This window comes from Somniosus microcephalus, chromosome 6 (assembly GCF_052327205.1).
Source record: "Somniosus microcephalus isolate GS21.2 chromosome 6, FLI_Smic_1.0, whole genome shotgun sequence".
Taxonomy (NCBI): domain Eukaryota; kingdom Metazoa; phylum Chordata; class Chondrichthyes; order Squaliformes; family Somniosidae; genus Somniosus; species Somniosus microcephalus.
The window spans coordinates 188,559,442-188,586,082 of record NC_140992.1 but is presented as its reverse complement, the minus strand read 5'-3'; the positions used below and the strand labels follow the sequence as shown (position 1 = coordinate 188,586,082).

General features: G+C 42.3%; 1 pseudogene; it reads right to left on the bottom strand.

Annotated features, from left to right (window-relative positions):
• Positions 1-3,016: 3,016 nt before the first annotated feature.
• LOC147116257 (uncharacterized) lies at positions 3,017-23,666 on the bottom strand (annotated as a pseudogene).
• Between the last annotated feature and the right edge of the window lie 2,975 nt (positions 23,667-26,641).

Sequence of the window (26,641 nt, the reverse complement as noted above, 5' to 3'; positions counted from 1 at the left end):
ATTTGATTTGTCCAGTCTTTTTGAAGATTAAAGTCCCCCACGATTATTGCAGTAACTTTCTTACAAGCTCCTCTTATTTCGTGATTAATAATCTGTCCAACAGTATAGCTGCTGTTGGGGAGGGGGCTACAAACTATTCCCGCTGGTGTTTTCTGCCCCTTGTTATTTCATTTCTCCCCCCATACTAATTCTACTTCCTGCTCTTCTGAGCCAAGATCCTTCCTCCCTATTGTCCTTTTGTCATCCTTTATTATCAGGGCTACCCCCTCCTTTTCCATTTTGTCTGTCTTTTCGAAACGTCGAGTACCGTGGAATATTTAGTTCCCTACCTTGGTCACCATGCAACAACGGCTTTCTAATGGCTATTAGATCAAAACTGTTTATCTTATTCATGCCATTAATTCGTCTGTTTTGTTATGAATGCTTAATGCATTAAGATAACGTGCCTTAATTTTTAATGTTTTATAATTTTTCCCTTATTTGTCCTTATTCACTTATGCATTATTACTGACTCTTCCTGCCACATTCTGCTTATCATTACCCAAATCACAACACTGCTATATGGCCTTGACTATTCTCTATAGATTTATAAATTTCCCGTCACCTACACCCTCCCCACTTTTCACTTTAAAGCCCTGTGTACAGCCCTAGTTATTCGATTCACCAGGACAGTGGTCCCAGCCCGGTCTAATTGGAGCCTGTCCCAACAGAAAAGCACCCTCTTTCCCCAGTACTGCTGCCAATGCCCTTTGAATTATAACCCCTATCTCCCACACCACACTTTCAGTCATGCATTCAACTCTCATCTGTATGACCCCATGCTAATTTGCGCTGGTCTCAGGTACTAATCCAGAGATCATTACTGTTAAGATTCTGCTTAGTAATTTGGACCCGAGCTCCTCAAACTCCCTCAGCAGAACCTAATTCCTAGTTCTACTTATCTCGTTGGTTCCTATGTGGACTATGACAACTGGATCCTCCCCCTCCACTATAAGTTCTTCTCCCGCTGTGAGGAGATACCCTTAACCTGGCACTGGGCAGGCAGCACAACCTTCAGAAATCCTGGTTGTGGCCAAAAAGAACAGTTTCTATTCCCCTGAATATACTGTCCTCTACCACGACCACATTCTATTTCACTCCACTCACTTGAGTGGCCTCCTGTATCACGCTGCTGTTGTCAGTTTGCTTAGCCACTCTGCAGACTTTGCCTTCATCCACACAGGCAGCAAGAACCTAGTACCTGTTGGATAAGGGCAAAGGCTGAGGTTCCTCTAGCACTGCACCTGACTTGCCTGACTCACAGTCACACCCTCCTGTCCATTAACACGAAACAGACCTGTGGGGTCTGACTGCCTCCTGGTTAAAGTTTCCAGGTAATTCTTCCCCTCCCTGAAGCCCCGCAATATATGCACCTCGGACTCCAGCTTAGCAACTCTGGGCTGAAATTCCTCGATGCAGACACTTACTGGAGATACGGTTGTCCAGGATCCTGATGATCCCCACAAACTCCCACATGCTGCAGTTGCGACACACCTGCTGCCATCCCTATATAACGTTACTTTATGTAGTTAATTAATTAAAGTTTATGTACGTTATCAACTTAGCATATATTCCTTATTTGTTAACTAATTACTTGATCTAATTTAAGTTAGAGAAAGATTAAATTAAATATTTACCTGTAACTTACCCCGTCACCCTTCCTTCTGCTGTGGCACCACTTTGCGAATTTTCTGCCTTGCCGCTCTCGGTTTCGCCGTTTTCTTAGATCTCAGATCTATTTGCTTACCTAAAGTATACTATGATTGTAATAGGCTGATGGATGAGAAATTAAACAATTAACTATGATTCCACGGCTCCCGCCACTCCTCACTCTATACTAACAATGAAGTCATTTTTTTGAGTTTTTCCCTCCGTTTGTCTGGTATCCGCCGCTGCTCTCTGCCCCGCTCCTTTTAATCACTGGTGCTCGGGACCTCGCACTTTTTAATCAGCTGCTGCTCTCTGCCGCTGCTTACAAACAAACAGCTGGCAAAAATACATTTCTCCTCTCCATAATACCAATTCTATCTGTGTGCACACTTCGAAGGTGATTTCCTGAATTAATAACGCGTTTTCTTACCTTCATTGGAAGTTATTTTTACATGGTCCACAATAATTCCCGTCAGTGCAAGAATGATCAAAAATCCCAGAGCAAACCGTGCAATCATGAGGAGCCGGATGCTGAAACTGTGACCTACAATGTTGGATTAAAACCAAGATAGAAAACTGTTGTAAAAAGTATTATCGAATGGAAGCAACAGTGATTGGTTTATACAGGGGCATGGGGTTCATTAAATGGCTACTTTAAACCGAACTACTTGGGTTCTTTTTGAACTTGCCTAAATCGGCTCTAACGGTGCGAAAATAGTTTCAAAATTGGATCGGTAGACATAGCAGCATGTTAACGCCGACAACGGAGCCTTCTACTGTAAGAGAAGGCCTGCTGCTAGGGGCTATCGCATTTGTCTCAGGCAGTAGGCTACTCTTCATAACCAAATCGAGGTTCTATGATGAATATAGGATCCCGATGGCCATTTAAGGACAGAACTGGTACGCCCTGCATTCTGTGGCCAGTTTTACTAGCGAGAGAGATAAAGAGATCTGAACATGTACATTTAATTTATTTTTGCGTGACTAGGAAAAGCAGGAGTGCTCCTGTGGGCCCCATAAAGATAATCTGGGATGCTGCAACCCGCCCCCCACCGTGACCTGATCATGACACTCGCGGTTCAGCTTGCAGCCCACCGGGCTGTCTCCGGAGATCTGCGAAGTTTATCGGGCCGCCTTACATGCCTTAAGATTCCTCATTTTCATACAAGTAGCCTGGCGTAGTCTCCCTTCATGGGAGAAGGTTCTCACCAGCACAGGTGCCAAGTGCCAAATTATTTCCATCTGCACAGTAATTTCCACCATTCCTTAAATTTAGTCTAACATCCGCAGTCATCAAAACGGTTCCGAACCTTTAATGCACTGTTATTTATTGGTCTAAAGAGTCCATAGCTATAGTGGTAGCCAGAGTGGATTCAGAAGCAATGCGTCTTGCTTCATCAATCTAAAATAAATTGAGGAGAGAATTTGCACAGTGGATGGAGGAAATCCAGGTAAAAGTTTCCTTATATTTTTGGAAGATACTTGCAAAAGTTCTGCGCGTGAGGCTTTTGAAGCAAATTCAGCCTCATGATATTCCGGGAGAATGGGAAAGTGATAAATAAAGACTCTGTTTGGGGAACTGTAGATTTCTAGACGGAGTTCTACCGGTCTATTTTAGGTTCAATGCTGTCTCGTCTATATGTGAACTATACGGAGGAGCCACTTCTAGTAACAGTCCTAGATGTGCTGATAGAGTCAATACGTAGATAGAAGTGATGTAGCTTAAATACACTCCAAAAAATCTGGGCCATCGGAGAAATGCTCTTGAAAGATGTTGGAAGCAGATTCACGCATAATCTGCCCAAATCTTACCTTGCTGACATTGGCGGGAACCAGAAGAGAGACATGTGAAACCAGACATGTATAAACAACTCCGCTCTGGGCAGGCTGTGCTTCTTCCAACGAGCTGGAAACCTCAAACAGTCCCTCCGCGTTCCTGTTTTTCACAGTTGCTATTCTGGTCAGATTTTCGACACCATCTCTTCGCCAGGAGATTTCTAACTGCTCCGGGTAAAAGGCAGCCGTTTTACACTCGAGTTTTAGAGAAGCCGCTGAAATCTCTTCAACAGGAGCGATTTTCAGGGGAGTTGGGGGAACTTTAACAGAAAAAAAGTTTTTTTCAATTTAAAGGAACACATTCTCAGTTGCCTTCTCTCGTTATGCTGTTACAGTCCAATATCATAACAGTTATCCGCGCTGTCGTTTCTTTAAATCTACGGGTTTGCATTTATTTTATAAATCGTTTTACGGCACACAGCAAAATGACGGAATGTACTGGAGACCGTACGCAAAGTGGGCGAATCTCCCAGGGCTGCTAACATGCAGGGAGGCACGCGTTACTGTTGTGAATGGAGTATCAGATCCTGGCGCTGGATTGTGGTTGGCAGCGGTGACCCCGAGTGAGGTTCTTGTCCGACTATTACGGAGAGAGCGCAACCCAGTGTGCACGGACAATGGAATCGCTTCTCGTTGTTCATTGATAAACTTTGGAGTATTAAACATTTTCTTTGTTTATTTAGAAATTGATCACTTTTTAGGTATTTCATATATTGCAAACATATTTTATATAAACAGTGAATATTGAGAAGAAGAATTCTTACCAATATATCGAAATATCTCTGATATCTGCCAAGATTGCAGACAGGCTGCTGTAATATCTATAGATTAATATTCGCGCATTACAGTTGCTAACTCAGCATTTCAGTGTCTGTAATGGACATTTCAGATCGTGCAGCTTTCATTAAATATACTTTCCCCAGAGCGCGAACCGAGGGCTGGAATATTTTTTTCACGTCATGAAAGGGTTATATTGGTAATGATATATATATGTGTAGATCACATCATTCATACAGATGAGGGAATCCGAATAGGAAATCCTAACACAAAGCGCATGTCTTATAGTATTCCAGGGTTTTTGTCCCTCCCCAAGTCTAGTCGGTCTGTTGAACACGTTTTGCCTGTAGAAGATTTTGCTTATATCAGTCCTACAATCGTCTTTTACTAATGTGAACCTTTGTCCGCTAGAGCTATCGTCACTGTTTAGCCGAAATAGAGTCCCTTATTAGGTTTGCATTGTTTTTTCAGTTAGTTACAAACAATCTCCTTAACATATTTTCTTTAAATGTTTACTTTTCCGAATTTGTAGTAGCAGGAAATATTTAAATCAGGAGTATTATTAACTTGGCTACTTATTTTAGCCTTTATCCCCAGCAGCACTGTATTGACGGCCCGACCAAAGCTTAGAATTCCTCCATTTCTCTACCACTGATCTGTATAGGTGTAATATGTAATGCGGTAGAATTTCCGTGGTGGAGGACGAAAGTGTTCAATTACTCTGCTGCCGTCACTTCAGTCTGGGATTGGTAAAATGGAAATGGAAATCATGATTTGCAAATACGTGACTCAAGTCGCTTACATCAGTTTCGGCGATAATCTGCCCGTACTTTACAGGTTGTGAGTATATGAAAGAAAGTCCAATTGGCGTAAGGCAGATGTTCAAACATTGGGTTTCTACAATCTCCTGCAAGGTGTAGGACTTGGGGTGGAATCCAGCATTGAGGGTAAGACCAACACTTCCCATTTCAACGGGCTATAAGATTCCTTTGTGTAATGAGTTTGGCAGTCCCAAAAAAGTTCTCAATGAAAGCAAGTGCACAGCCTAAACTGCGGTTATAGGAACAGGAGAAGGCCATTTAGCCCCTCGAGTCTGCTCGCCATTCAATTAGATGTTGGCTAATCTGTACCTCAAATCCATTTGTCCACTTAACGCCATGTCCCTTGATAGCCCCACCTAACAAAAATCTATCCATCTCAATCTTGGAAGCTCCAATTATCCCATCATCCACAGCCTTTTGGTAGAGAGAATTCCTTTTTTGGACAATTCTGTATAGAAAATATTAGATTGGCAATTTCTAGTAGTGGTGCCAAAATGTGTCCTGGTGTGTGCAATAACCACCATTGTAGCAGGACGTTGTTCTGTTGAGTTTGTGATGAAGGCAGCTTGTTGGGTTTCAGTAGCTGGTCTTTAATGAAGTATAAAATATCTGACCTCGGAGGTGATAAAATTGCTCCCATTGTCGCTCCTTGGCACCGCTATTTTGTTGAGAAGGAATTTGGCTATCTAATCCCAGTTATTAAATTCAAGCCAAGATTTAAACATTTATATTATTTCAGTATCTTGCCACCTTAATAATTGTAACTGCACTTTCAAAATAACTCATTGGATGCAAAGCACTTTGGAATGTCATGCGGACAATGAAAGGGTGAAATTGATCTGGGCAGTAGTGCAAACCAAGCGCTGGCGATTCGGCGGGCCGTTGTACACCGGGGTCAACGGAAAAGAAAATCGGCAGAACTTTAAAACGAATTTGGTATCACTTGGTTTTCTTCAAGTGATAGAAGTTCAAATTTTCCCCACTACTGAGTTTTGCATATATCGCACACTGCTGAGAATCTCCCACTCCCCGGCACAATGAAACTTACCGTACACAGTAAGCTGGGAGCCACTTCCATCTCTACTTTACAGTAATACACTCCGGAGTCGGCGACACTCGCATTCAGGAGATCAAATGAACCACTTCCCTTTTTTACATTAAATTGCTTTCTGGTGTCTGGCTCCAGAAACGTCTCCTCGCCCCATCTCCGCCAATAAACATCGGGGGCATCTTGGAATATGGGAAATGTGCAGAACATGGAAACATTTGTACTCCTGGCAACCTTAATGTATTTCGGGAATTGACCCACTTTGATCGAAGTTACTTCAGCGGCTATCAGAATATAAACAAAAATGCTGACATAATAGTTTGAATACTTTAGAAAAAGAACAAATATAATGACTTAGAAATAAAAAACAAGAAAATTAACCACATTAAAAAACGGAAGAAAGAATTGTGTAACAAATATGACAAAAAATTTTAACATTAGTTTTTTTTCGATAAGCATGGAGCGGTAAGATAAACAAACACACCTCTGTAAAGAACTCCCACCAAAGATATGCAGAAAAACCCGGAGCTCACCGCCATTCTGAGTGACGAACGTTAGACTGGACATACGCTGCAGGGACTCACTAAGCTCCTGGAGCTTTGAAAGCCAGGGGTTTGCACGTGATCTAGAGTGGCGCGTAATATCACGTGCCTAAATGTACAATTTCAATTGATGTATTTCCTTTGTTAAGACAGTATTCTGGGCGGAGAGTCGTGCAGGCTCAGGGTTTAATGCCCCTACTTAAACGACCTAGGATACTTAGGCGTATTGTAGTTACTCGTCTGACTCACTTACGCAAAAATGCGCCATCTTTAAAGCCATGTAACTTGTTTGCCTCCAGATTGCACTTCTCTCTTGGCGGAAACACGGAGAGAATTCTGGAATGTCTGTGCTCCTGTCTTGTCCTTGTAGTGATATATCGTTATTGATTGTACTGGTGTATTTTGTTCCGCCTATTCCTACAGCAAACCCTGATCAGTGAAAAAAATATTCTATGCATTGAAATCCCGTGCGCCTTTACGCTAACCAACCGAGTTCTCCATGTTAGAGAGCGTAAATGCATATGTCAAAATCCAGCGACTCACATTCTGCTGTAAATTGGAGGATCCTATTTGTCTGGTCCACAGTTGTGCAAATGTAACAACACTCTTGACTTCAGCTGTGATCACTATTCTCTCCAGTGTAGGAGCACTTAGCTCAATCATGCCGCTACTGTAATAGTTATTTCTGAGGTCACCTAATACAGAAGACTCCAAGGACGATGGCTTCCCCAAATAAGTGAACAGGTCATGGTAAGCAACCATGCAATCTGAAACAATACAGGAAACCAGGAAACTACAGGCCAGTCAGCCTAACATCGGTAGTGGAGAAGTTACTAGAAACCATTATCAGGGACAAAATAAACTTTCATTTGGAAAGGCATGGGGTAATCAAGGAAATTAACCTCCTGGTCTTATTTGCGATGAAAGTTGAAACGAACAAATGAGTAAACAAGAGTGAAAGTGGAACGCCAGATCGTGTGGACTATAGTTATTTTGTGCGTTATAGTGAATCCCCTCATCCTGTTGCCCGATCATAGTTTCCAGATCCTGCTGAATTCACACATACTGTCCTAGTGGCTTCTAGTAACTGACTGCAGTGTCTACCATAGTCTATGAGTATCCCATTCGCACCATCCTCCGATCAAATGCTCCGGTGTGAGTTTGATTTATATATGTACGTTCAGCGAACATTCGTGCTGACACTAAATTCATTCACTATATATCTGTATTGTTTCAGATTGCATGGTTGCTTACCATGACCTGTTCACTTATTTGGGGAAGCCATCGTCCTTGGAGTCTTCTGTATTAGGTGACCTCAGAAATAACTATTACATGAGTGGCATGATTGAGCTAAGTGCTCCTACACTGGAGAGAATAGTGATCAATTAGGCTTGGGTCGTCATCCACACCTGAAGCAGTCAACTGAAATGAAGTTTTGTATGTAGGCCAATGTCCGCAGTGTAATAAGGTTGTTGAGCTGCAGGCACAAACTGCTGCATGGGATTATGACGTGCTTGTATTAATAGAGACCTGACTAAAACAAGCTAGGAATTGATTATTAATAGTCCTGGTTACCAAGTATTCAGGAATGATAGAAAACGATAAAGAGCACGGTGCGTGGCAGCATTGATTAAAAATAATGTTACAGTTCTAAGTTCTAAGTCGAAAGTCGATAGTTCTAGGACAGGATGAGCTTTTACACTGTTGGAATTTTTTTTATAGAGCTCCAAACATTCTGAAGGAGATAGATGAGCATATTTGTCGGCAAACTTCAAAGGCGTGTAACAGAAATAGAGTAGTAATATTAGGAGACTTTAATTACCCTAATATAGACTGGGGAAAACATAGTGCTAAGAGTAGGGAAGGAGAGACATTTCTGATATGTGTACAGGAGAACTTTCTCGACCAATATGTCTTCGGTCCAACAAGGAAGGAAGCAGTGTTGGATCTGGTTCGGCGAAATGAAGAAGGGCAAGTGGTCTGTGTTACCGCAGGAGATCATCTAGCTAAAAGTGACCACAACATAATTCTGTTTACAATAAGTGTGGAAAATGACCAAAAATATCGAAGGAAAAAGTGCTCAAATAAGGAAGGGCCAATTTCAGTGATTGAAGGAGTGACCTGGCACAGATATATTGTAAAAGGCGATTGCAGGGTAAAGCAGTAACGGAGCAATGGAAAGCATCCAGGGAAGAGATAGTTCAATTGCAAACTAAGCATACGTCTACGAGGGGAAAAGGTAGAATATCCAATGTTAATGCGCCCTGGATGACAAAGGAAATACAAGTTAAAATAAAACAGAAAAAGGAGGCTTATGACAAATTTCAGGAGCAAGATTCAATTATTAAATAGGAAGTTTATGGAAAGTACAGGAGGGAATTGAAAAAGTTAATTCGGGAGGCAAAGAGAGGTTGCGAAAAAAGATTAGCAAGCAATATTAAAACGAACGCTAAAACTTTTTACAAACATATAAAACGTAAAGAGTTAGCAAGGGACAACGTTGGGCTATTAATGGCCCAAAGGGAACCTTCATGTCAAGGGAGATGACATGGCTAAACTATTAAATTAATACTTTGCATCTGTTTTCACAAAAGACGGTGGAATGTATCCTAGGTTGCTGAAAGATGCAAAGGTAGGAATAGCAGAGGCATTGGTCAAAATCTTTCAATTCTCATTGGATACAGGAGAAGTGCCGGAGGACTGGGGGTTGCTAATGCTACACCACTATACAGGTTAGGGGAGGGAGATAAACCAGGAAACTACAGGCCAGTCAGCCTAACATCGGTAGTGGAGAAGTTACTAGAAACCATTATCAGGGACAAAATAAACTTTCATTTGGAAAGGCATGGGGTAATCAAGGAGATTCAGCATGGATTTGTTAAAGTCATAACCTTGTCTGACTAATCTGATGAAATTCTTTCATGAGGTAACAGAGAAGGTTGATCAAGGTCGTGCAGTAGATGTTGTATGAATGGACTTTCGGAATGTATTGGACAAATTGCGCACAGGAGGCGTATTAAGAAGATGAAAGTCCATGGAATTAAGGGTAAACTGGCGGTTTGGATACAAAATTGGCTCAGTGACACGAAGCAAAGCGTACTGGTGGATAGATGTTTTTCTTACTTGGAGGTGGTTTGCAGTAATGTTCCTCAAAGCTCAGATTTGGGTCAATTACTCTTTTCAAATTTTGTAAACGACCTAGACTCGGCTGTAGGGATCAGATATTTGCATATGATGCGGAACTTGGTAAAGTAGTAGGTAGAGATCAGGATTGTTATAGTCTTCGAAATAGCATAGACAGGATGGTGAAATGGGCAGGAGCATGGCAGATGGAGTTCAATGCGAAGAAATGTGAAGTGATGCACTTTGGAGGACGTATATGGAAAGACTATATTCTGAAAACTGCACGATTTTGAAAAGTGCAGATGAGCAGAGAGACCTTGGTATCCATATACACAAATCCTGAAATGATGCAGGACAACTTGACAAGATGGTTAAAAATCACATGGGTTAATTGGGTTTATAAATAGAGGAATAGAATATAAATAGCAAAGAGATCATGCTGGAACTTTATAATCACTGCTTAGTCCTCAGATTGTGTATTGTGGACAATTCTGGAGACCACACTTCATGAAAAATGTAAAGGCCTTAGAAATGATACAAGGAGGTTTACTAGGATATTACCAGGGATGAGGGACTTCAGTTAGGAGGAGAAGTTGGAAAAGGTAGGACTGTTCTCCTTGGAACAGAGAAGGTTAAGAGGTGACCTAATTGAGGTTTTCAAGATGATGAGAGGCTTTTATAGTGTAGAGAAAAAATATTCCCTCTGGCGAGCGGTGCAATAACTACAGGCCATAAGTTAAATATCATTGACAAAAGATCTAGAGGGTGATGAGGAGTTTCTTTTTCACTCGAAAATGGTGGAAGCTGATTCCTTAAATAATTTTAAAAGGTTGTTACGGACAAAAAGCAGGGAAGTGGCACTAAGCATGGATGCATTTTCAAAGTGCCATCACAGGCAAGACGGGCCGAATGGCTTCCATCTGTGCTGTAAATTTATATCATTCTACGATCCTTATGTATAAAATAGGATTGTAAAGGTATTTCTGGAATACTACTGACAGCTAAGCAGTGAATGTAGGACAAATTGACACGAGTGCAATCCAGCAGAAGGTAAATTTAAGACTGATATCAGGAAGATTTATTTTCACACAGGAGTGGTCACCATGTTCAAGGGACGTCCAGTTAGTGTAGTGGAGATAAAAAAATAAGCTGTGCAATTATTTCATAAACAATCTGTTCGGAATCTGTAGCGTCTTTCAGGGCACACGGCCCAAATTTATTTCTCACTTGTATCTACTTGGGAACCGAGACGCCTGCTACAAGGTGTGTGTGTGTATGCGTGCATGTCCCATGTGGCCCAATTCTGGCTCCATTCCTATGTTCCAACCCCAGTCACCATTGGGTTGACGCTTGAAGAATGGTCAGTTTGGTGAGGGTGAATGGTACAGGAGGGCTAATTGTGCATGTGAACTTATCTGATTCCCTTTCAAGAGCAGAAAAATGGTCAGGAAAGTAGGCAACATTGTTTTAAATCTGCTCCTGCATTTTCGAAAGCAGGTAAACTGTTTTAAATATAAGTGATTCATCGCGTTTACAGTGTAGACGTTCTTTATTTTCTAAGTGGCTTTGGGAGCATCCCGTTAACATGAGAAGGAGACGGTGCCGAGCCTTTTCCATGAGGAATTTTTTAACAACTGGATGGCTTCCTATGCCTTTTCAGAGTACAGTTCAGAGTGAACCACATTGGTGCGATACTGGAGACACGTATAGGCCGGGTGCCAGTTTTCCTTGCCTAAAGGAATGTGCCGTTAGTTGATCGTTAGTCAACAGTAAATCGCTGAGATTTTTACAATCCAACAGCTTGATTTTCGCTTTTACTGCTACCAGATTTTTACTCCTTCAATCACATCCATAAAGAGATTTATCTGAAACATTTTTGCTAATCATGCTTTTTATTTTCAAACTGAATTCAAATTCTCAAACTGCCATGTTGAAATTTTAACTTACGCTCGCTCGATTACAAGTCCAGTAACATAACTACTACACTACCGTACCCACTGCATTCCCTCCTTCAGAAAACAGCAAGTCAGCGTTCTGTGGTCACACAATCCCGAGTCATAAGGCTGTGATCACATTTCCTCTTGGGAAGGTGCTTGCTCGTAACACTGCAGATGAATCCCAATTCATTTATTTAATTTTATTGCGATTACTACCATTTGACATACAGCACATTCATATATAAAGAGTGCATGGTGTATTATATTCGATATATTTTGGTAGTGAGGTTTACTGCGTGGCTAAATATTAACACCTGCACTAATGCAACCGAAGCTTCCTGGACAGAAATAACTCGAGCATCTGGTTAAATTGAAAGGACCGTAAACAGCCTATCGCCGCCGCACAACCGTATTCATCACATTGCGAAACATTCGCCCGGTCACTGCAACAGGTTGAAGGAGATAAATTTATAACCTCATTGTGCACGGTCGCTTGCTCATTTTACAACATTCAAATCAAAAGAACAGCAATCATTGGTCTAACGCTAGTACTGAAAGATCAAGCTAGCATGTTTTGTTTGAGTAACGGATTAGCACCCCGGCTATTTCTATTTTTTATATATTATTTATACCGTTTAAAGTTTGTCTTATAACCTGCCATTTTTTCAATCAGTTTACTTTCTAATTTATGCGTCTTTATTTTACATGCGTGTACGCAATTTGGAAAGCCGTTCAAACGTAATTCCCAGGACCAAATATAAAGTTAAGGCCTGAGACACCTCTCAGTATCGATCGCTCGAAACTAGTCCAGTGAGTAAATGATGTACGTTATGTCGGGGTATTGGACAGTGCCTGGATTTTTGCAAATGGTTTAACGGGCTGGGATAAATATGTTAGCATCTGCTTTGTTTTTCAACAATTAATCAATTTTAAGATGACACTCAGATTGACATGACGTAGTTCAAGGCGGTCCCTTTTATTGAGGCATCTCTGTTCTAGGTAAGATAGGCAAGGTACTGTGAAGGTACAACACACGATGAGACATGTCATGTAGGTGAACTGGGAATGAAACTTAACCTAGAAGCTCAATTGGAGAATAAAGAATGCACAGAGAGACACAGTAAGGATCAACTGTACAAATCTTAGCTTATTTCCGTGTACCGATTCAATTCTAGTCCATAACGAATCATTTAAACAATTTACGCAGAGCAATAAATAAACGATATTATGCGATGTGAAGCTTCGGCTGAGCAATAAAATAACAACTAAATAAAATAGCATTTAAATATGTATCGTAGGTGACTATAATCTTGTTCCATGTATACAATCTTTGTTTAACTGCTCCTGATTCTATGCGTCACCGAGGTACACAGCTTAATGTCTTCGAGATGTTCAGTTAATATTCAGAGGCACCCACACAGGTTTACTCCTCATGAGTTGCCCATTACATGGACTGTATATAAAAATACACAATGTAGAAATCGTCACCGTTCTTCCGCTCTTTCTTTTCGTTCTTTGGTTTAATCCCAAGCAGGATCCTTCTTATCCAATGAAATGAGTTAACAATACATTGCTATCCCAGATACACATCTACTCTTCATTTAATTACATGACCAGAAGATATTTGATTGAAATTTTGTGTAATAGATATTGCAGCATTACACTCTCGCAATTTCTACTAAAGTTATAATTGGTGTTTAGCCATTTTTAATTTTCGACTGCATTTTGCAGTGGGTATTTAATGTGTGCCTACCAGCAATTCAGTAAACAATTCAGTTTGCTGCTAGTCTCTTCACCTCGTCAGAGATAAAACATATTTAAATTTGTTGCCAGTGGTCTTCAGACATTTGATTCTGACTTATATGCCTTCAGTGTCCTCCCCCGTTCTTCGTAGGAATTGAATTTTTTTTGGATATACACCCAAGGCTGCCTGTTACACTCTACACGCTCACCCAAGTGTCCTAGAGTGGCGGTAGGCTTTTCGATTGTTAGGGCCAACAAAGCTGAAACATATCCTCTCCCCTCATGGTATCCGCTCAGGCGCACTTTCTAGCAGAGGGTGAGGTGCAAGAATGCAAATACAGATTGATCATTTTTCCTATATAAATCGATGTCTTTGCCTCCCTGTCATCTCTCCAGCTGATAAATGGACAGCAGAATGGAAAGGAATATCGCCAGTGGGAACGAGTGATGTTTGACCTTGAAGTTGAGAACTCAAAGATGACGTCCTGTTCAATATTTCAACGAGAAATAATTTGGGCTAAGTGATTAAATGCGCTTTCAGCCATGTAGGCAATAACATATTTTGTTTTTATAAAGTAGTGTTAGTGATAGCAGCTGCTTGATTTGGCTTTAACACTGATTCAAATAGGGTCCAGAAATTAGGCAGTGTTTGGGTAATGAAGAATACACCATAGCTCTCACTTTGAACGTGATCAGGATTCTAGTTTTATCTGATGTTCGCCAATTACTGCCACATAAAACTATTCGAAACAGAGTAATAACATTTCTCAAATCCAACCCCATCCATAAACGTGGCTTGTACAAATAGGCCTTGAGGTTACTCTCTGAGAACAATTTAGGTATTATCTGCAGTTTGTATCTTCCCTCTTTTAGAGGAGGCGTTTGCCATTCTGCTTTAAAAGGGTTCGTGCATCCGGTGAAATGAGGAAGAGAGAAATTTTGGACGAACGCATTCCGAGTTCCAAAGCTACTGTCTCACAGCATAACTAGAGACTCAGATATTTACGGACAATTGAATAAAGCCCTTGAAATTATGCAGTACTACATTCGGTTAGCAATCTTCACGAATTCATAACAACTTCTTCCGTCGGTTATTTCAATACAGGCATTAACGAATGTACTTCAAAGAAGTTGCTGTCTCAAGTAAAATAAGGGGAAACAATTTTAATACGCACACCTTCAGCGATCCTGTGTTAATATCACACAGGGCAATTTTCAGAATAGATGCTTATCACATAATCACAGAAACCCCACAGTGCAGATAGAGGCCATTTCGGCCCATCGAGCCTGCACCGACACATATCCCACCCGATCCCTATAACCCCTACACCAACACCAACACATATCCCACCCTATCCCCGTATTTAATCCCCCTAACACTAAGGGTCAATTTATCATAGCCAATCAACCTAACCTGCACATCTTTGGACTGTGGGAGGAAACCGGAGCACCCGGAGGAAGCCCACGCAAACACGGGGAGAATGCGCAAACTCCACACAGACAGTCACCCGAGGCCGGATTCGAAGCCGGGTCCCTGGCACTGTGAGGCAACAGTGCTAACCACTATGCCACCGTGCTGCCCTCGGGGAGCAATCTTATCGTATTGCAGTTTCTCTATGTGACTCTAGCTCTTGTGTGCGTTTGATGCGGTTTGTGTACAATCAATGTAATCATCGGTGGCAACTTTACAAATTCGATATTAGCATAAAACAGGACTGTTTGCACCTAACTCCTTGTTTTGGGGATTTGTTGTCTTTCTGTTCTGGACGTTTTATGAGAGGCGCTGAGCCCGTGTGCGTTTTCAGGAAGGTGAATTATGAATACATGCTAAACATTGCCTCATCTCAAAGTTTCAAACCGTTGGATGTAGCGTATACATGTAATTTATCTATTTCTGATTCATTCTGGTCCGAGTTAACTGTACCTGTGAGCGATACAGAAACAATATTTTAAAAAGGGATAAAGCTGGTTATCAATATTAAATAAACTGTATTTACAGCCAAGTATATTGAAATTCAATTTCAAGGTAAAATAACTGACTGGTAACTAGCAATGGCGCATTTGAGGATACAAGCCGCTTAGAGAATTAAAGGACTGTAGCTGCACACTATTCGCTGGTCGCGCAAAGCAGAGATTGTCCTGAATGCCCTGAATGGGCTGATAAGATGCAGGTATCATTCGCGCCACACAAGTGCCAGGCAATGACTATCTCCAACAATCGAGCGTCTAACCACTGCCCCTTGACATTCAACGACATTACCATCGCCGAATCCCCTACCATCAACATCCTGGGAGGTCACCATTGACCAGAAACATCACTGGACCAGCCACATAAATACTGTGGCAACAAGAGCAGGGAATTCTGCGAGAAGTGTCTCACCTCCTGACTCCCCCAAAGACTTTCCACCATCTACAAGGCACAAGCCAGGAGTGCGATGGAATACTCTACACTTGCATGGATGAGTGCAGCTCCAACAACACTCAAGGAGCTCGAAACCATCCAAGGCAATGCAGCCCACTTGATTGGCACCCCATCCGCCATCATAAACGTGCACTCCCTCCACCACCGGCATACCGTGGCCGCAGTTTGTACCATGTACACGATGCACTGCAGCAAATTGCCAAGGCTTCTTCGGCAGCAGCTCCTAAACCCACGACCTCTACCATCTAGAGGGACAAGGGCAGCAGGCGCTTGGGAACACCACCACTTCCAAGTTCCCCTCCAAGTCACACACCATCCTGACTTGGAAGTATATCGCTGGTCCTTCATCGTCGCTGCGTCAAAATCCTGGAACTTACTGCACCATCACCACATGGACTGCAGCGGTTCAAGAAGGCAGCTCACCCCCATCTTTTCAAAGGCAACTAGGGATGGGCAATAAATGCTAGCCTGGCCAGCGGTGCCCACATCCCATGATCGAATAAATAACAAAATATAAAAAATGTGCCTGATTGTCTGTATTGCAGAAGCTCAGTTCACCTGTGTCTAAATCCTGGTTCAATATTAGCAAAGATTGAATTGGTTATTCTGCACTTTATCAAGACACAAAAAAGTTATAAATGAAGTTTGAAACGATCCTATTACATCATAAACCTCAACTGCAGATGCTGGAAATCTTGCTTTTATCTGTCTCTGTTGTCTTCGTGTTGCTATGTCTCTCTGTCTGTCTCTGCTTCTCTGCTTTTGTCTCTCTTTCTCTTACCTTGTTTCTCTCACTCTAAAGCTTCTCGTTGCCTCTCTCTCACATAAACACGGATACACTCGGTGTCTCCCTCTCTCTTCTCCTCTCCTCTATCGCTCGTCTCTTCTGCCTCTCTGCCTTTTACTTCTTCCGTTATTTCTTTTCATACGTGGGGTGACATATTATCCTGGCAAAATAAGCTGCTGATGACTGCAGTTTCACGTGTGGATTGTACAGAAAAGAAAATATTTCTGTCTGTCTTTCTATCAATTTGTATACATATGTTTCTCTGTCTTTCTGTGCTTTTCATAAGTGTCCGAAATTAGAATATTTAATTTTCTACCTGTCAAAATAACACAGGAGAGACGCTTACAAGCGTTCTGTTGCTTCAAAATGTAACTATCTTTGAAACTTTTACAAAACGTATGGTGAGAAAAGAGCTACTCGATCAGTTCAATGTGCTTTCTAAAAGTTATAGGAACACAAAACAAAATCTTCAACAGACGTGTAATCACCGCATTTTCATTCTTGTTTCTTTCTGTCTCTCTCACAGTTACAAACGCACACATAAATGCGCAGAATAAACATCCCCTAGCTTTCCATTAAATAACTTTGATAAACAACTGGGAATAAATTGCTTGAGGTTAAAGAAAAATATTCCCCCGTACCGTTGACAGAATGGTGCTGATGCATCCTAGGAAATTAGATACACTGCACTTCTTCGGTAACGGCTTTTTCGGAACAGAATCATAGCTCTGGGCAAAAATATGAAGTTGGCGCCTTGCTTTTGGGATAGACTGAGGTCTTTAAGTAAACATTTAATGAAGTCATTAAAGAATACAAGAGAAAATTCAACGGGTAGATCTAATAACGTTATTATTTCTAATTTTTACTTTAATTCTTCATAAATGGAAACAATTCTGGATTATTTTATAGAAAATATTTTGAGTAACTTGTGGGCAACAGATAATACAGCACTTCATGCTGATTTTACAGGGATTTGTTATAACTCAGCGATTGGAGTAACATTGGAAACCCTATTACAGTATCATCTACAAGCACCACAGGGAATCATTACAGGAAAAGAGTCTGCACCGAGTGAAGTATCCACACTACGTACTGCCAGCCTTTCTAATACCTCCACTTTATCTACTTTTATCTCATCCAGTATCCTAGCAACCTCCTTGTTTACCATAGCTTTGGCAAAGTCATCTTCTTTGGTAAACACCGATTTAAAGTACTAATTTAGTACCTAATTCTTGCCTTCTGCCTCCAGCAATAGATATCAACTTTGGTCCCTAATTGTCCCCACCGCTTCGCTGATAAACCTTTTACTATAGGAAACCTTTGGATTCACGTTTATGCTAGTCGCCGATCTATTCTCTTATTGTCTCTTTGCCCTTCTTATTTCCTCTTTCACTTCTCCTCTGTACATTTTATATTCAGCCTGATGCTCCTTTGTAATATCAAGCTGACATCTGTCATACGCCCCCTTTTTCTGCTTCATCCGACCCTCTAACTCCTTTGTCATCCAGGGAGCTATGGCTTCGTTTGCCCTCCCTTTCCCCCTTGTGGGAATGTACCTAAACTCTACCAGAACCAGCTCTTCTTTAAAGGCCGCCCATTGCTTTATTACATTTTTGCCTGCCGGTCTTTGACTCCAATTTTCCTGGGCCAGATCCCTCCTCAATTCGCTGAAATTAGCCCTCCTCCAGTTACATATATTTAATCTAAATTGCTCCTTGTCATTGTCCACAACAATCCAAACCATGCTCACGATTCTCGAGATGCTCCTCTACTGCCATTCTGCACTTGACCCAGTTCATTCCCCTGGACTAGATACAGCAATGGCTCCTTCTTCGCTGGGCTGGAAACAAACTGATCAAGAAAACTAGTGCTGTGGAGAATGGTTTAAAGTAATTCGGCAGGGGGTTGGGCACCAAGATGTTGTGTTTAAAAGTGCAGAGAACTGGGAGAGACAGCTAGAATTAGAAATAATACAGAATTAGGTGAGATCATAGAAAATACAAAGAGGCCTAAGTTAGGTTTGTAGTGTATGTGTGTAAATTCACGAAGTGTAATTAATAAGGATGGTGAGCTCCAGGCGCCAATAGCCACGTGGGAATATCATGCAGTGGCGATAACTGAGACCTGGTTCAAGTGGTCTGGGGTGCGGGTATGGATCGGACCCTTAATATTCCAGGGTACAATGTATTCAGGAAAGATAGGGAAGGAAAAAAGGAGGATGGGTAGCAGTTTTGATGAAGGATAATATTACAGTGCAAGAAAAAGAAAATGCCCTTGAGGGGCCAAAGGCAGAATCTATTTGGTTGGAGTTAAGAAACAATAAGCGTGCTATCCCGGCTGTAGTGCTGGATCTGTTCTGGATATATTCCATTTAGCACAGTAGAAGTGCCACACATTGGTGAGTAGGTGGCGCTTGATAGCACTGTGGACGCCACCTTCCATCATTTTGCTGATGATTGAGAGTAGGCTGATGGGGCAGTAATTGATCGGATTGTATTTGTCCTGCTTTTTGTGGACAGGACATACTTGGGCAACGTCTTACTTTGTCGGTTAGATACCAGTGTTGTAGCTTTACTGGAACAGCTTAGCCAGTTGCTAGTTCTGGAGCACAAGTGTTCAACACTACATTCGGGAGGTTGTCGGGGCCCTCAGCCTTGTTTTTGCACTCAAGCACGGGGCTCCATCATCATTGAGGATGGGGATTATCAGGAAGCCTGTTCCACCTGTTAGTTGTTTACTAATCTGCCACCTTTCATGACTGAACATTGCAGGACTGCAGAGCTTTGATATGATCCTTTAGTTGAGGGATCGCTTGTCTCTGTCTATAGCATGCTATTTCTGCTGTTTAGCTTGCATGTAGCCCTGTGTTGTAGCTTCACCAGGTTTGCATCTCATTTTCAGATAAGCCTGGTACTGCCCCTGGCATGCTCTTCTACAATCCCTGTTGAACCAGCGCTAGTTGCCTGGCTTAATGGCAATGGTAGAGTGAGGGATATGATTTTCTGCTGTTGCTGATGGCCTGCAATACCTCATGGATGCCCATTTTTGAACTGCTAGATCTGTTCTGAATTTATCCCATTTAGCACAGTGGTAGTGCCACACAAAACGATGAAAGGTGTCCTCAGTGTGAAGATGGGACTTCGTTTCCACAAGGACTATGCAGTGCTAACTCCTACCAGTACTGTCATGGACAGATGCATCCTCCATAAGTAGATTGGTGAAGACGAGGACAACTGGGTTTTTCCCTCATGTTGGTTCTGTCACCAGCAGTGGCAAGCTTAGTCTGGCAGCTATGTCCTTCAGGACTCAGCCAGCTCTGTCAGTAGTGATGCCACCAAGCGACTCTTGGTGATGTACATTGAAGTTCCCCCATCCAATTTATGGCCAGCAATTTATTACTGACACTGGCACTTCCATTGCAATACATCAGGGGGAATTTCCTGGGGGTTCAGCGGGTGCGTTCGCTCGTGAGTCCTGTGGGAAATATTTTTTAGACAGCTGTCAACATGCTGTCATGTGCCTTTCCCAGCTGTTGGGTGTGTCAGCACTGAACAGACCCGACACGCAACAGCAGTGGAGGCAATTCAAGTAATTATGACCTTGTTAACAGCTCATTAAAAAGTAGTTTGAGATCACCTTACATTATACGATATCACCCACGGGGTCCACGCTGCTCGGGGATCATGTCAGGTAAGCACGTCGGGAGTTTTATGACCATGGAATCATCTCATTAGTTGACAGCTTGAAATGCGCTAAAAAAAAGTGCCCATCTCACATCTGTTCACTTTCCAAACTCAGAAGCTGTTGCTTACTGCATTTGGAAGACAGACTTAGCTTTATGCAGGTTCCACGTGCTTGGAGTAAACTCTGTATCCAGTGTCACCTCATTGGAACAACGTATTTCACCATTTAAAGTTCGTTTCTGTCAGTCAGGGGAAAAATCATTTTGGACAACGGGATGGTGACAGCAGCGGGGTCGGGAGCTGCCGCCGACCTCAGCGCCACAGACCCGCCGAGGTTGGTAAAATCCAGCTCAATTTTGCCGGCATTCAGAGGGTGGGTTTGAAGGCGGGTCCGCTGTTAAAATCAAAAAGATTGACAGAGGGCCGTTATCCCACTCTGAACCCGCCTCTTTGTCAGTTTCCCAAGTGTCATTTCTGCCTGTGCTTTGCAGACACGGCACTAAGCGGCGGGTCATTCAATTGCGCTTCTTAGGCGGGTGTTTAAAGTAATTAAGTCCCCATTTTCCTAAGCACTTTGCTAAGCTTTCCACGAGGGTCCCTTCGCTTGGATATCACGCCAGGTAGGTACGTCGGGGTCTGAACAACCCTCCATTTCTTTCAATAGGCGACAGCTGCAAAAGTGGTTTAAAACCATACATTTGAAAACTGGTCAGTTTCTAATCTCAGAATCTTCAGCCTTCAGTATTTAGAATCTACTTTGAGCTTTATGCACTTTTGAAGTGTTTTCAGTAACCTCTCTATCCACTGTCAACTCCTTGGAACAACCTATCTCAATATTGACAGATTACTTCTCTCATCTCAAACTCACCTGCCATCTATTCCATCAGCATCGGTGCCATTGAAAAGATCTCACCTTGGTCCTCAGAATCCCAAAACGATCAGCACCAACACCAGCATCACCGGGCATTCCAGCAGCACCAACATCCACACCAACCTTCTCCAGAATCAACTGATGCTTCGCTGGACACAGGGCATTATCACTCGTGCACATTGCTGCCTGGGACGCCAGTGAAGGACTCAGCATGTCTAGATTATCTTCATTTAACACTGTACACACTGGCTGCAACATCATGCACAAGGTTGGCAACACCCCACATCAGCATACCTACAATGTCCAAGCCATTCCTTTCACACACATCACCATTGCGGGAGGGGGTGGGGGTGGGGTTTGAAGTTTTGTCTCACCATTCACTGCAATTCACTAACACACTTTCAAAGGTGCACACAAATCACTCCAAAAATGCAATGTGTTGAAAATAAAGATTTCAATGTTTGACAGCACATTAACAGAAACGTCACATGTACATAGGCTAAAGCACCCTAGTGTCTACCCTTGTGTGTTGCTAATTGGTATGTTTCCAGTAGGATGAGGGTGAGTGTGAGGGGTGGCTAGTGAGCAGGGGAAGTGATAATGTAGATAGAGAGGGATGAGTGGAGGTGCAAGTAAAGTTGGTGTGAGTAAAAATGTGCTGGAGTAGCGTAGGGAAGGCAGAACGATGGGGATGTGATGAGTGGCGCCGCAGGATGAGGCTGAGTGTGGCTTTGCAGTAACGTTTCGTCATCTACTGAGATAATTGAAAGGTGTGCACCAGTTGATCCACCTGACGACATCCCTGCTTGTGTCCTCCTGTGCAATGTGTAACCAGGCTGCGTTGGTGTCCTGGGGATGTGTCTTCCGCCCAATGGAAGTGAATATAACCTCCCTGTGTGCGGTGACTCCCTTCATATGGGAGAGCCTCGGTGCAGCCTGCAGTTTTCTGCAGTGCTCATCAGTATTTGCAGCAACTCAATGCTGCAGAAAACTGGCAGCAGAACTGTCAATATCAATTTGGACATGGCCCCTTTAAGGAAACCGGCTGATGACGTGGTGTCAAATTACATCATTAGGCCCGCTTCCGATTAATTGGCCGGAAACCCGCAGGGCGGGTTTAACACGGCCAATCATCGGAATATCTTGTTGGAGGCCGGAATCGAGACAGGTGCAAGGTTCCCACACGCCACCGTGGTCGCCCACCCCGGACCCGGCGAGGTTGGAAAAATCCAACCCAACGCTGTTTATCTCTCCAAAGGCCCTGGCTGACCTGAGTTTCCAATCGCTTACCATTTTAATTCTCCGTCCCACTCCCACTCTGACCTCTCTGTCCTCGGCTTTCTACAAGGTTCCAATAAAGGTCAACGGAAGCTCGAGGAACAGTACCACACATGGGAAGGAGAAGGAACTTCAAAACGCCATATTCTCATATGGTATCAATGGAAATGGTTTTATAAAATATACGTGTTACATCCCAAACAAATCTTTATTGTTTCTGTGAAGTAAACGGAAGAGAGCGTTGATGCCCCAATGTTAATCTTCTGATCCAGGTAATGTAATTCAACCACACAGTTGCAGAAACCGAAAGCAGTGGTGGACTAAAGAGACAACGTTTACAGCACAAATGGAGGGCAATTGGCCTATTGCGTCCGTGTTGGCTTAATGATAAAGCAAACCCAAAACTAATTCCAGCAGCCTTACGCTTCCTGTAACCCTTTTGCTGCTTCAAATATTTATGAACGTTTCCCTTAAAGTCGGATTATGATTTTTACCGTTATTCGGTGTAGTTGAGGGAACATAACACAAAGAAATATACTTTCATCTGAATGAGATCATAAAGCGAATTGTGAATCGTTGGAAATTATTATCCTTGCTTTTACTATCTCCGTTCATACTGGTACAGAAGGAGGCCCTTCGGTCCATCATGTCTGCGCCGGCTGTTTGCAACATCTATCCATTCAGTCCCACTACCCTGGTCATTCTCCGTTGCTCTGCATGTTTTTCTTATTTAATAATAAATAAATACTTGTGTAAGTATAACATGTTCCTAACGGAGAACATGTGCCTTGTTCCTATAATGTTAGAAAAGGGAATGCTTGTACACTAACTGTTGTCTTCTATTCTACCTTTGTTTTGATGTTGAACTGTTGAATGATGGCAACCTGTGAGCAGACGGCTTATCTGGAAGTACCTCCATAATTATGTTCCAGATAATTCACTCTCAACTTATCGTAACCCAGGATCCATCCCGTCGTCTTCCTCAGACTTTCCCCACACGTCAAAATGTTGTCCAATTCACAACACTTGTTGTGCTTTCCAACTATAGTTACAAAGGAAGTTCTGTTCTTTCCCCATCCTGTTCTGAGTTGGTTAGAGGGTGGCGTCATAATGCAACTAAAGGAGAAGAACTACTCAAAATCTCCTCCATGATCGCCTCCCACCTGCAGCTCCAAGGTGCATCACACTGTAACAAGGGATAACTTTAATTAGCAGCAGCCCTCTTAAAAAAGTTACAATAATGGGGAAATTCAATTTAAAAATGCATCACTTTAGCTAAATTATGTTTATATTTTAGCTGACTGGCCAGAAATTACATTTCGAGATCCCGCATGATCAGCGGAACAGTGTTATCCATGGAGGAACTTCGCGGAAGGGATCTAACCAATTTCACAGTAGTAGAGGTGTAGGCGAAAAAAATAAAGTGGCAGTATTTAGAAGAACACACCTAATGTTTGTTCTAAATTTTGAATAATGTCGATAAATATAAAGAATGGATCAAATATAGCATCTTCTGTCGATGCCATTGTGCACTCTAGGTGTTAAGAAATGTTACACCGCATATATGAAGTTTAGTTGTGGTTGAATGTGAAAACTACGCGTATGCGGCACTTTCGCAGGATATTGCATTGAACAGAGCTAAACTTAATGGTCCAGAAATTCGGGTCGGGGGCTTCCCGCGGGTGCAAACCCCCGACCTGCACTTACCTTGCACTCCGGCAGTTGAGCTCTGGGCTCCTGTGGAATTCCGCTCCGGGGCCTGCTCCAACTCCCGGCGTGCTGTGCTTGCGTGTCCCATGGGCGTAGTTAGTGTGATGCATCTCCTGGGATCACGTGAGCCATGGGCAGCCAATCAGAGGAGGGAAAAGCCCATTCATAAGATTGACAGGAAGACCTGTCTAAACTTATGAATATACGGCCCCAAAATAACAGTAAACCTTCAAATAATTTTTTTTTAAATCACACTTTTTAAATAAACTATAAATTACATTAAGTAACTATTTTAAACAATAATTTAAATTTTTGAAAAAAATAATTTTATGAAAAAACGGGGCTAAAAATAAAGTTACCTTGCTTTAAAGTATTTAAAAATAATAAACCTGTGGAAAAAATGTTTTAATTTTAATTAATTGAGCACTTACCTTTTAAAATGCAGGTCTTACACCTGGTTTTTACATTTCTAAAATCTAAAGACTTACCCTCCGGAAAAACCTGAAAAAAAAACGTAATTTCAATGCGCACGCTCAGACTCCCGCGCGCACGCGTTCAACCTCTGAACCCCTTCGTTCAGAGGAACGGAAGTGCCTGTTTCCTGCGCATGCGCAGTGCATGCAAGAAACTGTCTCTTCCATCGGGTCCACACGTGAGTACCCCGTGCGTACTCACGCGTTGGGACCCGATTTTCTGGGCCATTACTTGAACTGCTGCTGTGTAGAAGTGAATTGATGAGCCACATTCTTCATTTAGCTGGAGAACATAATGCGCTAGTGTCATTATTTCCAAACAAGTTTAAGTATTGCAAAAAGCACACACGTTCAAAACCTTCGCTATTTCCCTAAGTTTTATCAGACTACGTGATAAGTGGAACATGCAGACACTTCAGGCTGTTATATCTGATTGTTTTATATTCCGGTATCGGGTTATTAAATTAATCCATACCCCAATTATATATTCTCCAATTGGAACAATTAAGTCGGTAGCCAGAGCTCACAGATTTGTGGCAAAATAATTGGCAAAAGAACTAGAAGGAAAGTTAGAAGAATTCTTTTGATACAGATGTTTGGTAATATCCAGAATGCACTACTTGAAGGATTGTTGGAAGCAGATTCCATAAGAACTTTCAAAAGACAATTGGAGATGTACTTGAGGAAGACTTATTTGCAGGATGATCAGGAAAAAGCTGGGGTGCGGGACTAAATTGGACAGCTGTTTTAAAGAGGAACATCGGACAGAATGGCCTCCTTCTTTGCTGTAAAATTCTATGTTTCTACGATTCTATGATTACTATTAGATGAAGAAATCGAATGGAAAAATAACGTAATTATAGGGAAACCGTTGCTGAAAATGTACTTCAAGTTTTCGGACTGTGTCACAGCGGAACATTTGGCATTGCAATTAGGAGCCTTCTTGGAAATGCCTATAGTCATCCAATCCAGAGAGTTCGAAAAACTATTCTGTTCTTCTTATCACATTTAAATTCAGAGTAAAACTGCGCATTCAAAACCCACCAATCGGTATACTAGACAATCAGTTCTGAGTTCGCTTTGAGTCTGGAAAACGCATTTATAGGCCCAAAATCATATCGGTATTGTTTTGTTTATTGGCATCATTGTATCACCAAATGCACACATAAAATAGTTTCGACGAACCTGAAGTACTTAAAATAGATTTAACCTTATCGCCAGATGCAACAGCCAAGTGAGGCGCTATTTTAGAACAAATAATATTCATTTCCTCCCTTAAGGTTTCTCAATTTGCCCTTTGGGACGAGAACCAGAGGAAACTGGATTTAGTCTGTGGTCTGCGATCAGCTGCTGCAGTCACTCTGATCTGCCAGCAATAGAGGGAGTGAAATTCAACCTTAGTAGGGGCGCAGAATGCGTGGTGGTGGCTCGTCCACCGATTATACTCTGGCCGGGAGTTTGATGATCTCGGCGGGTCCGTGAAGGGTGACGTCGGTGGCGGGTCATCTGCCCGTTTCCTTAAAGGGACCATGGCCAACTTTAATTTGACATTTGTGCTGTCATTGTTCTACAAAAGTGAGGTGCTGCAAACACTGACAATGACTGCACAAAGGCACAGGGCTCCACCCATGCTCTCCCGTGACTTCCTGCATATGCTTATGGAGGAAGTCGCAGCACACAGGGAGTTCCTTTTCCCTTCCAATCGGCAAAAAAGACCTCTGAAGGAGATCAACACAGCCTGGTTGTACATTGCAGAGGAGGGCACAAGAACGGATGTGGTCAGGAGGATCTGGGTGCTGTGCCACAAATGTTTCAATGATCTCGGTAGATCAAGAAACGTTAGTACAAAACCACACTCAACCTCATCCTGATATGCTACTCATTACATCCCCATCACTCTG